The sequence below is a fragment of the Bos javanicus genome, chromosome 3 (genome assembly GCF_032452875.1).
Source record: "Bos javanicus breed banteng chromosome 3, ARS-OSU_banteng_1.0, whole genome shotgun sequence".
Classification (NCBI taxonomy): domain Eukaryota; kingdom Metazoa; phylum Chordata; class Mammalia; order Artiodactyla; family Bovidae; genus Bos; species Bos javanicus.
In genome coordinates this window covers 113,984,523-113,997,554 of record NC_083870.1, presented here as the reverse complement: position 1 = coordinate 113,997,554, position 13,032 = coordinate 113,984,523, and positions in this window count along the sequence as shown.

The following is a 13,032-nucleotide window of genomic DNA, read 5'->3' as shown; positions in this document are numbered from 1 at the left end:
TAGCTTAGTCTTTAAGTATAGTCAAGGACCTCCTCAAGGACTATAGATAACGTTCTGAGCCATATTCTGTGAGCTCTCCTGAAGGTAATGAAACCCCCACCAGATGAAGGAAGTTAACTACATGATGACCAGACTGTAGCCATAATGGAAGCTGCCACAATTCCGAGAACGGGCCTCACGGAAACGGGAACAAACCAAGTCTGGAACTGAAGATTGATTGCACTTAAAGCAATCAAGATGACATTGGTCAGACCACCAATGATCAATTTCAAGATGACTGTCAGAGCTGACTGTGCTGTTTCTGCATATAGCTCCCTCCCTCTGTCTATAAAAGTTCTTTCCCACGGATTGTCAGTTGCAGGGAGGGGTGTCAGCCTTTGGACAGGAGTCTACTCCTGCCTCCTCACCCCAGTCACTGGCATCCAAAATTAAGCAAACTTTCCTTTCCACCACCCTGGCCTCTCTATTGGCTTTTGGGCAGCGAACAGCCAGATCCCACTTTCGGTTACACAAAGGAATGGGATCCGGGCCTGGGGCTCCGAAGGGGACGAAGGCCATTCAAAGGAGAGGAGAGGAGCAGACATAATTAGATGTTGCTCTGCCATACACACAGGCCATTCAGATAAGAGAAATGTCCCCATCGATGAACCAAGCAGGAGGCCCTCTCCTCCAATGTTCCCCACAGAGACCCACAGCTCTGACGCAATATTAACCAGGAGCCAAACCAGCAACAACCACCCAGCTGGGCCCTGCCCACCTCACTGGCCCCCTGGAAGGTAGGAGGGCATAGTCTTCAAGTAAGACATCCTCTCTCTGTTCCTCTCTGTCTCTCTCTCTCTCCTTCTTCCCCCTCCCTGTCCCTTCCTTCTCCTGCACACAGACCACAGAGATTCTCCCATCTGTTGCTGCCCTGGGCAGAAATGTTCACCAGGGTCTCCACTACAATTTGGTGGACAACCAGGAAGATAATTTTTCCAATCCATCGGTAACAAGACAGGAGCTTCGATTCCTAGTCGATACTTGTGTTTCTAAGTGAAACTATTTCACTCAGAGTACAGAGCACTGAATCATTTGTGCCATTTAAAGCTCAACCGAAAACTGGTTTCTCACTATCTTTGTATCCCCAGTGCCAGGCACCTGACATACGGTAGATGTCCAATAGGTATTTTAAAGGCTGTTTAAATATATGCATGAATGAGTTTCCTCTGGAAAAGTAATGGAGTAGGTCACACAGGGCAGTTGTGTAATAAATATGTCCTAAATGTCAGGTCTGCTGTTGCTTTCCTTTTCCCTTCAGTTCCAGGATTTGAGAGGACAGAGATCTCACCACTGATTTCCCCAAGATACCACAAAAGGAAGTCATAAGATAGCTTAATTTCTTTAATCTTTCATCAAACCTATTTTGGCATAGTTAAAAACATCACATTTCCAAAAATACAGGTGCTCCAGAAAAAGATAACCAAACATGTATTCTTTAATATATATATTAAAGAGAGAGAACATTTTATATATATATTTATATAACTTCTTATTTTGTATTGGGGTATAGCCAATTAACAATGTTGTGATAATTTCAGGTGAAATTATCACAAAGGGACTCAGCCATACATATACATGTATCCATTCTGCCCCAAACTCCCCTCCTATCCAGGCTGCCACACAGCATTGAGCAGAGTTCCATATGGTATACAGTGGGTCCTTGTCAGTTATCCATTTTAAATACAGCAGTGTGTACACGCCCATCCCAAACTCCCTATCTCTTGCCCTCATCTTTCCCCCGGCAACCATGAATTTGTCCTCTAAGTCTGTGAGTCTCTTTCTGTATTGTACGTTCATTTGTATCATTTCTTTTTAGATTCTACATATAAGGGAAGTCATGTGATATTTCTCCTTTTCTGTCTGACTTAGTTCACTCGGTATGACAGTCTCCAGGTCCATTAATGTTGCAGCAAATAGCATTTTTTCATTCTTTTTTAATAACTGACCAATATCCCATTGTACCAAACATGTAGTCCTAATGGAGGTAACAGTTGGCATCAAGAAATAGGTTTTCCAGGTCCTAGTGGTGTGCTTTTCCCTGTTGTGGCAAAACGCACATCTCAAAAGAGCAGAAGGTAGGAGTTGTGAGAATATTCACACAACGTAGTAAGAAAATTCCATGTTATGAGTGTCTTTCTGAGGGAAGACAGGCATTCCCTGCTTCCCAAGTATTTCCCCTAGAAATGATTTGGAATATGCTGAGGAATTCAGCACAATGATGATATGAGGCATTTAACTCTGAGAAGAGAAAAACTGACTGAGATGAGAACATTTTAAGCTGTGTTCAAGAGTAGTTTCATTATGTAAATAAACTATACCCAGCCCATATTTGGTTCAAAACAATATTCTTTTAAGAAAACACGAATTCTTAATATATAATTGTATTTTTAAGACTCTGGTAACTCAATTGTCAAAACTGTTTTCCTTTACCAAGTAAGGTCAATACCTATAGTTGAAAAAAAAAACACTTTTCATTGCTTGTGTCTGAAAAATTCGCTCATTTTATTATGATGAGCCCTCGCTGCTTCTTGAGTACCCGAGGCCAGCATCACTGGTCTCCGGAGCTTACCTGAGACCCGCCTGCTGCCCACACACTACCTGCAGCCGGGACCTTGAACCACCGTCAGTTCACGATGGACCCTGCCTCAGTGAGCCTTCAGGTGAGACCCCAGCCCCTGGCCGACACCCTGAGCGCAGCCTGCGCGGGACAGGTCGAGACACACTCGGGTTCCTGACTCACAGAAGCTATGAGATGACAAAGGTGTATTAAGTTGCCAAGCTTAGGTAGTCTGTTACCCAGAAATAGAGAACAATACAGCATCATTTGGAAGCTCTCTTTTCCCCACATGTTTAATACACTGTATTCATTTTCTAAGATTGTCCTAACAAAGTTCCACAAGCTGGATGGCTTCAAACAGCAAAAGTGTATCCTCTCACAGTTCTGGGGGCTGGAAGTCTGAGATCAGTGTGTCAGTAGGGCCAGGATCTCTCTGAAATATGTAAGGAAATCCTTCTTTCCTTCTGCCTGCCTCCTGGCAGTTGCTGCAAAGTTCAGTGTTCTCTGGCTCGAAGCTGCGTTGCCCAGTCTGGGCTTCCGTTGTCGCGTGGCTTTCTCTCTGTATGTCTCCGCCTTCACATGGGAATCTTCTTATAAGGACCCCGATCACACTGGACTCGAGCCCACTCTTCTCCTGGATGACCTCACCTCATCTTAACTAATCATATCTGCTGTGACCCTCTTTCCCAAACCACACTACATTCTGAGTCACCAGGGCTTCAGACCTCATGTATCTTTCTTTTGGAGAGGGGGAAACAGACAAAATTCAACCCATAACCTAGAAAAGGATGTTTCTAACTAGCATGATGCCATTTTCAGAGTTAAACAACTCAGAAGCAGCTTAATCTCTTTTGACTACCACCTTACACAGAAAGTAAAGGTTTGTGTTTTTTCTGGTCTGTGTCTGACTTATTAAGTTGAAAACAAAAATTGAGAATTATCGGGGACAACAACCCCTTATAATATTTGATGACACTCAAAAAAAGAATACCCAGTGATGCAGGGCTGCAGAATAAACGTTTCAGCCAGTGACCTTTCTGATGTTTCCAGTTGACACGGTTATTGCTCAGTGAGGAAGGTGACAGGGCATGAAAGGATGGCATTTTGTCTTTACCACTAATGTGGGTAATAGAAGAGCTGGGGGGTTTATGGATGTGGAAGATGACAGTAGTTGAAGAAGAAATAAAATGTTTGATGTAGTTTCCAGATGAGTGTTTTTATAATGGTACCAAGACCTGACATTTAGATAATGCTGTACACTTTACATTTGTATCTCCCCCCTGGCACTGTGCCTTTTACGTACTGGGCACTCAACTAATCTAACTGGTCCCCCGTAACAAGCTGGGGCGCAGCTCAGGCAGAAAATGTGCTGGATGGGGGTTACTGCCTTCATTTGCAGATGAGTGAGCAAAGGCCTGGGGACACCAAGTTTTTCAGAGTGACATTGAAATGACCTGATCAAACCTGTATAGATAATATGGAGAAACAACAAAGCTCTACTGTGTAGTATAGGAAGCTCTATTCAATATACTGTGATAAACCATAGTGGAAAATAACAGGAAAAAGAATATATACATTTATAACTGAAATACTTTTTTGTACAGCAGAAATTAACACAACATTGTAAATCAACCCTACAATAAAATTAAGAAAAAAAAAAAAAAGAAATGACCTGCTCAAGATCATTTCCAGGTGTTAAAACCAGGTTGTCTGATTCATGACTTAGTAACTTTGTTTGTTAATGTCCAGAACAACAACAAAAAGAGATGTGTTCATGTAGGAAGGAATCGCGGGTTCCCTGAAAATGAGACAAAAAAGAGTGGTCTACACTCTTGGAGAAAAGTCTAGGCATGTGGCTGGGAGGGGAGGGGAGAGACCACAGCTTTCTCTTATCTCTTTATTTTCTTCCCTATAATGCACAGGATGGGTTTCCCAAGTATCGCTAGTGGTAAAGAAACTGCTTCCCAGTGCAGGAGATGTGGGTTTGATCCCTGGGTTGGAAAGATCCCCTGGAGGAGGAAATGGCAACCCACTCCAGTGTTCTTGACTGGGAAATCCCATGGACAGAGGAGCCTGGTGGGCTCCAGTTCATGGGGTCGCAAAGAGTAGGACAAGACTTAGTGACTAAATGACAAAATAGTAACATAATATTAAGGAAAAATAAATTTAAGTAATTTAGGTAAATTGTCCCTGGGTCTTAGGATTACAGTGGGCAACTTGAGGACCAATGTGTCCTGGCTGTTCATTAACTTCAAAAGGATGTTATGTGGAAATGTCATCTTTATTGATGATAGTTTTACTGCATCAGACCTTTCCTCCCAATATACAGTGCTGTTAACTTTTCCCAAAAAGGGGATGGTGGCACAAAGATGCCAAGAAAAAGCAAGCGGGGATGTTACTCTGCATCCATCATAGTTTTTGGTGTGTGTGCCTTCGAGTGCTGATACATTGTGTTGTACATATGTGTATCAGTTCAGTTCAGTTCAGTCGCTCACTCGTGTCCGACTCTGCGACCCCATGAACCACAGCACGCCAGGCCTCCTTGCCTGTCACCAACTCCCAGAGTTTACCCAAACTCGTGTCCATTGAGTTGGGGATGCCATCCAACCATCTCATCCTCTGTCGTCCCCTTCTCCTCCTGCCTTCAACTTTTCCCAACATCAGGGTCTTTTCAAATGAGTCAGCTCTTCGCATCAGGTGGCCAAAGTATAGGAGTTTTAGCTTCAGCATCAGTCCTTCCAATGAACATCCAGGAACGATTTCCCTTAGGATGGACTGGTTGGATCTCCTTGCAGTCCAAGGGACTCTCAAGAGTCTTCTCCAACATCACAGTTCAAAAGCATCAATTCTTCGGCACTCAGCTTTCTTTATAGTCCAACTCTCACATCCATACATGATCACTGGAAAAACCATAGCTTTGACTAGATGGACCTTTGTTGACAAAGTAATGTCTCTGCTTTTGAATATGCTGTCTAGGTTGGTCATATCTTTCCTTCCAAGGAGTAAGCATCTTTTAATTTCATGGCTGCAGTGATTTTGGAGCCCCAATAAATAAAGCCTGTCACTGTTTCCACTGTTTCCCCATCTATTTGCCATTAAGTGATTGGACTAGATGCCATGATCTTAGTTTTCTGAATGTTGAGCTTTAAGCCAACTTTTTCACTCTCCTCTTTCACTTTGATCAAGAGGCTCTTCAATTCTTCTTCACTTTCTGCCATAAGGGTGGTGTCATCTGCATATCTGAGGTTATTGATATTTCTCCCGGCAATCTTGGTTCCAGCTTGTGCTTCCTCCAGCTCAGCATTTCTCATGATGTACTCTGCATATAAGTTAAATAAGCAGGGTGACAATATACAGCCTTGACTTACTCCTTTTCCTATTTGGAACCAGTCCATTGTTCCATGTCCAGTTCTAACTGTTGCTTCCTGACCTGCATACAGGTTTCTCAAGAGGCAGGTAAGATGGTCTGGTATTCTCATCTCTTTCAAGTTCTAATTATTCAATAGCTAATAACAAGCTGATAACAAACTTCTAATGGATCTCCTATTTGATTGCACTGATCAGTTTCTTTCTACATTAAATTTTCAAATCATTTTCAGATCCCAAGTCAGAATTATATAGACATGTTTTGTAAGCTTATGGCAGGCCACAGTCTCTTATAAACTCACAAATGACACACCACAGCTAGTAGGGTAATGATTCCATGGTTTACTTTATTGTCTCTAATTATAATCTTGTGTATCAAGATAGCAGTTCAAATACAAATCAAATGTTTTAGTCAACTGAAAAAAAAAAAATGAGACTCCTGGTACGATTGCATTAGTTTAATTTGGTTGTGATCTTTGTAGTTGTTATTCTGGTAAGGTCTTGACTCCAAAGACCATCTCCAAATGATGTATGGAGACTTCATGTGGTTCAGACACGTTTTCCTCAATCCTTAGAAATAAACGTGCAAATGAGTTTCAAATGGGTCATCTAAACAATAGCATGAGGGTAGGGTCTTGGCAATCTTGGAGTTTGTTTAGCCCACTACCCTCATGATTCAGAATGTGTCACCAAGGTTAAGTGACGCAAGCATTTCTAAGGTAAAAATAATTATTGCTGTTGTTTAGTCACTAAGCCATGTCTGACTCTTGCGACCCCATGACCGTAGCCTGCCAGGCTCCTCTGTCCATGGGATTCTCCAGGCAAGAATACTGGAGTGGGTTGCCAATGCCTTCTCCAAGGGATCTTCCCAACCCAGGGATCAAACCTGAGTCTCCTGCATTGGCAGGTGGGTTCTTTATCACTGTACCACCAGGGAAGCAACCAAAAAATAATAATAATTATATGCTAGCAAAATGCAAGTTGAATCCCAGATCCTTTGAGTCTAGATGAATACAGTTTTCAGTTATTTTTTTCCAAGCTGATCTCCTCACGGCAGAGATGCCCATAGACTTTTTGTGCTAACATTACTTCCGGCCTCTGTTACATTGATGTTTTTAAGCATTCAGGACGGAGCAGGAACCTGACCCAAGGCACATTTGTTCTGGGTGCTTAAGGATGACTTGCTATGTTTCAGGGTTTGCTTTTAGAGTTGAGACCAATAAAAGACAAGGCACAAAGAAACACATTTTGATATATATCTGGTGGCAAAACTGAGGGATGTGTACTAATTGTGACTAAAATATATCAGATGGGTGACCCAGAGAGGTAAGTACTAGCTGGTGCCTTGTTTACAGAAGGTTGTGTTTCAAGCTCACAGGGACAACATTTGTGAGCATTGTTATATAAGTAAGTCACAGGGTTACTGAAAGTTTTGTACCAACTAGCATAAAATAATATTTGCATAAATTACAGGCCTTGAGTGACAGGCTTCCTGCAAAACAGGCTTATGCAGACTGAAAGATGTATGCAGTCCAACCCCCAGAAGTCCCACCCCACCCCCCACAGTCCCATCCCTAGGAAACCCTCCTACAGGAATGATCACACACTCAAAATGAATGTTCACGTGCATGTAATGCTTTTTATTTAGTTAGCTCAATTTTCAAATATTAAATATTTTACAACAGAGAATTGATTGGCTTCCTTATACTACAGAATAGTGTGCTGTCATTAAAAACAATTATCACAAGATTTAATAGCATGGGAAAATGTTTATAATATAATTAGTGTCAGTTTTCTCAGGCTGTCGTAACAAATTACCCCAAGTGGGCGGCTTAAAACCACAGACATTTATCCTTGCACACTCGTGGAGGCTGGAAAGAAGGGGTCATCCAATCTGTTGGCAGGGCCGGCTCCCACCCAAGGCTCTAAGGGAGAACCACTCCCAGCAGCTGGAGGTTCAACACATTTGCTGGCTTGGGACTATATGGCTCCAGTCTCAGCCTTGTCTCCACATCACCTGCACCTCTGTTTCACCTCATCCTTCTTATAAGGCCACCTGTCACCAGGATTAGTTGTTGTTTAGTCACTAAGTCATATTCGACTCTTTGCAACCCCATGGACTGCAGCACCCCGGGCTTCCCTGTCCTCCACTATCTCCCAGAGCTTGCTCAAATTCATGTCCATTGAGTCAGTGATGCTATCTAACCATCTCATCCTCTGCTGCCCCCTTCCCCTCCTTCCCTCAATCTTTCCCTGCATCAGGGTCCCTTCTCCAGTAAGTCAGCTCTTCCCATCAGATGGGCAAAGTATTGGAGCTTCAGCTTCAGCATCAGTCCTTCCAATGAATATTCAGGGTTGATTTCCTTTAGGATGGACTGGTTTGATCTCCTTGTAATACACCAGGTTTAGGGCCCATCCTCAATTTATGGCAATCTCATTTTGAGAAACTTAAATGAATAATGCCAGCAAAGATATTTTTTCCAAATAAGATTATATTCATGGGTTCTGGGAGGACATGTCTTTTGCGGGGTGGATGGGAGCATAATTCAACCTATTACAATTAGAAAAGCAGTATATAAACTTTATACACCTTCCCCTGTGGCTCAGGGGTAAAGAATCCATCTGCTAATGCAGAAGATGCAGGTTTGATCCCTGGGTCTGGAAGGTCCCCTGGAGAAGGAAATGGCAATCCATACCAGTATTCTTGTCTGGGAAATCCCATGGACAGAGTGGGCTACAGTCCATCAGGTTGCAGAGTTGAACATGACTGAACAACTAAACAACAACAACAACAAATACAAACTTTATACAGTCCCCCCTGAACAACATAAAAATATTTATATACATGCATATGTATATGTGTGTATATAGATATACACACACCTGTAATAGGATGTTAGAAGGGAACTGGGGGACCAAATGACCACGAAAAACCCCCAAACTGCCCCCAGATGCACAACTTCAAAGGGATTGAAGGAACCTGTGGCCCAACACCTGGGCCTTTTAGCAAGGAGGGGTTTTTTAAGCATCAGAGAGAGGCCTTGTGGAGGAGACTGGGGAGAGGTCTCTTTGGAGAGAAGGGTGGCCTTGCTATGGGGCACCCACCCTTGGGTCAGAGGAGAGAGGATGCTAATTCTCAGCCCAGAGCCCAGGGAGAGAGTCAAGTTGAGGCCCAAAGTGAAGAGAAGGAAGCAGACTTTGGACTGGGTCCTATTGCCCCCAGGAGGTGAAGAGAGCAGAAGAGCTGACCCAAGGCTTTGGGGGCAGGGTCAGGGGAGGGCTGCTCTGGGGGTCATTCCGCCCTGCAGGGTTGACGGGGCAAACAATGTGTGGGTGTTTCCCGGACCCGATATAGACTAAGGGGGGAGGCCGGGGCTGCCACAACAAAGCTCTGCACACGGGTGGCTTCACACAGCCGAGGTTTACTCGCTCACAGTCTGGAAGCGTCTGCAGGGCGGTTCCCTATGCAGGCTCTGAAGGGGGCTCTATCCATCCTCCCTCCTGCCTCCTGGACTCCAGTGATCCTGGGAGATCCTGGGAGATCCTTCTGGACAGATCACTGCAATCTCTGCTGCATCATCACGTGGACGTCTCCCCTCTGTCTCTGTGTCTTCTCTTCTTATAAGGACACCAGTCACTGGACTAGGACTGTTACCGAGTAACAGCTCAGTCTGCTCGCTGCAAGATAAGTCAATGAATCCAAGACAAATGTGCTGGGATCAGGAAGGGACTTTATTCCGGAGCCGACTACCGAGAAGATGGCAGGCTAGCGCCTCAAAATAACCCTCTTTAAGGGGCCTCGTTGCCAGGTTCTTTTATGGATTAGAGATGGGGGGGAGGTGAGGAAACAAAGTAAAAAGTCTATTCAATTCTTCCAAATGTCTCCTAGAGAATGGCAGGCCTCAGGCAAGGGATGTGTTAGTTTCACTTCCTTCACGGGTGGGCTCAGGTTATCTCCCCGAGGCAGGCCATTATGTATGTTTATAATAACAAAAAAGAGTTAAAGTCACAGAAGCTCAGTTCAGTTCAGTCTCTCAGTTGTATCCAACTCTTGCTACCCCATGGACCACAACACCCCAGGCCTCCCTGTCCATCACCAACTCCCGGAGTCTACTCAAACTCATCTCCATTGAGTCGGTGATGCCATCCAACCATTCCATCCTCTGTCGCCCCCTTCTCCTCCTGCCTTTAATCTTTCCCAGAATCAGGGTCTTTTCAAATGAGTCAGCTCTTTGCATTAGGTGGCCCAAGGATTGGAGCTTCAGCTTCAACATCAGTCCTTCCAATGAACACCCAGGACTGATCTCCTTTAGAATGGACTGGTTGGATCTCCTTGCAGTCCAAGGGACTCTCAAGAGTCCTCCAACATCACAGTTCAAAAGCATCAGTTCTTCGGTGCTCAGCTTTCTTTATATATATATATATATATATATATATATATATATACAGAAGCTGATCCATCATAAATTCAAAATTAACCCTTCCTGGTTACAAGAGACTAACCTAACCATGAACATTCATAGGAAGGACTGATGCAGAAGCTGAAGCTCCAATACTTTGGCCACCTGATGCGAAGAGCCAACTCATTGGAAAAGACCCTGATGCTGGGAAAGATTGAAGGCAGGAGGAGACAGGGGCAATAGAGAATGAGATGGTTAGATACCATAACAGACACAATGAACATGAGTTTGAGCTAACTCTCGGAGACAGCGAAGGACAGGGAAGCCTGGCATGTTGCAGTTGGTTGTTTCACAAAGAGTTGGACACGACTTAGCGACTGAACAACAACACATCCAGCATGACTTCATCTTAACTGTTTACATCTGCAAAGACCTTGTGTCAGAGTAGAATCCATTCTGAGGCTCTGGGTGGACATGTATTTTCAGGGGACACGATTTCAACCCAGCACAGCTGGCCCAGGGCTCATTTGGCTCCTTCTCTAAGTCTGTGAGTCCGTTTCTGTTTTGTAAGTTCGTTTGCATCATTTCTTTTAGATTCCCTATATGAGGGATGTCATACAGTGTTTCTCCTTCTCTGTCTGACTTACTTCACTCAGTATGACAGTCTCTAGATCCGTCTATATTGCTGCAAGTGGCGTTATTTCATTCTTGTTTTATTTTTTAACGTGATGCTTCTTTTAACAAAGCTATGCACTTTCTTGAAAATGTGGATTCTGCTACCACAAAAGCTGTTTTAAAGCAGAGTGTGCGTAGATTGGAATGGGAGGCAGGAACCACACCATCTGAGCCACCAGTGTTGAACTGGGTGACGTCCCAGCAGGTCCTGGCCCAGCAGGAGATGAAGGAGAGAGAAGGAGAGAGAACGAGAACCCTCATGGCACAGCAGAGCAGAGAAAATAGGAAGGAAAGGGGACAGCAGGCCGCCTGCAGCAGCTGCCGGCCATGCACAGCCCTGCCTTTGAAGAAGCAGCAACAGCCCCTGAGCTTCTGTCCACAGGACAACACACGTTTCCCAATTTAACTGTGACCTAGTTACGGGGCCCGGGCAACAACACCAAGCCAGTCCCAGCTGGTGGCCCGCAGAGCTGTGCTGAGCAAATTCTGCCACCTAGTGCTTTGGGGAGCCTAGAGAGATGGCTTGATTTTCTTTCCTTTCTCCTCTGCTTTATTCAGGCTTCTCTTATGGCTCAACTGGTAAAGAATCCGCCCCCAGTGTGGGAGGCCTGGGCTTGATCCCTGGGTTGGGAAGGTCCCCTGGAGAAGGGAAAGGCTACCCACTCCAGTATTCTGGCCTGGAGAATTCCATGGACTGTTATAGTCCATGGGGCTGCAAAGAGGCAGACGCGACTGAGCAACTACTTTATTCACCAAACTGTGTGTGTGTGTGTGTGTGTGTGTGTGTGCGTGTGTGTGTGTGTGCACGTGTGCGCGTGCTCAGTCACGTCCAACTCTTTGCAAGCCCGTGGACTGTAGCCCACAAGGCTCCTCTGTCCATGGGATTTCCCAGGCAAGAATACTGAGGTGGGTTGCCATTTTATTTTTCAGGGGATCTTCCAGACCCAGGAGTCAAACCTGTGTATCCTGAGATTGCCAAGAATACTCCATAATTCTTGCCTAAAAAATTCTGTGGACAGAGGAGCCTGGAGGGCTACAGTCCATGGGGTTGCAAAGAGTCAGACATGACTGAGCAACTGATCTCACACACACAGATGTGATTTAATTAAGATCTCGAGATAGGGGTATCCTGAAATATCTATTTCACAATGTGTGTGGAAGTGGCACAATGATGTTTTGACTGACGGGTTGGTCTTGTACCGGGTTCCCGCAGAGGTCAGAGCTGGGAGGGAGGCTAGTGGTGGCCACATCCCTCCACCCACGGTTGAGGACAGGGCCATGCCAAAGCAAAGCCACGAGGTCACTTTGTTCTCAGGAACAGACTTGGCGAGTGAGCAGAACACATGGGTCCCACACTCAGCCCCCATCTTTCATGAAGTCCTCATTGCTGCCAAGAGCTAGTGAGCCCTCTTGCCCGCTGAGCAAAGTGAGCTTTCTGCCAACACAGGAATCACCAAGAAAGAACCCAAGGGACTGAGGTCTTTGTCCCACAAGCTGCTTACTTAGAAACAGGCCCCAGTTTGGTGCCCTTCCTGGAGCCAGGCTTCTTTGCAACCAGCGTGCTGTAGTTTTAAACCAACACTACACCGGAAATATCCAGTCCTTGCCTAGCAGTAGTCTCGGACCCTGAGGCAGGAGTATGTCAGGTCGTGTCTCCAGCACCAGAAACGCTCTGATTTGTGCTGTCAGCGTGCACGTGGGAATGGTTCAGCCCTCCTCCTACTTGAGCACAGCCACACGCGCGAGCTCAGCCCAGGTGGCCTCCAAGTGTCGCCTTCCTTTGGGGCTCAGCAAGCCCATGGGAAGAGACACACACTGAGTGAACCGTCCTCATGACATTAGCTTCTCCTCTAAACACATAGTGATAGATAGTGTTAGCTGCTCAGTCATGTCCCACCCTTTGTGACCCCATGAACTGTAGCTCACCAGGCTCATTTGCCCTTGGGATTCTCCAGGCAGGCAAGAATACTAGAGTGGTTTGCCATTCCCTTCTCC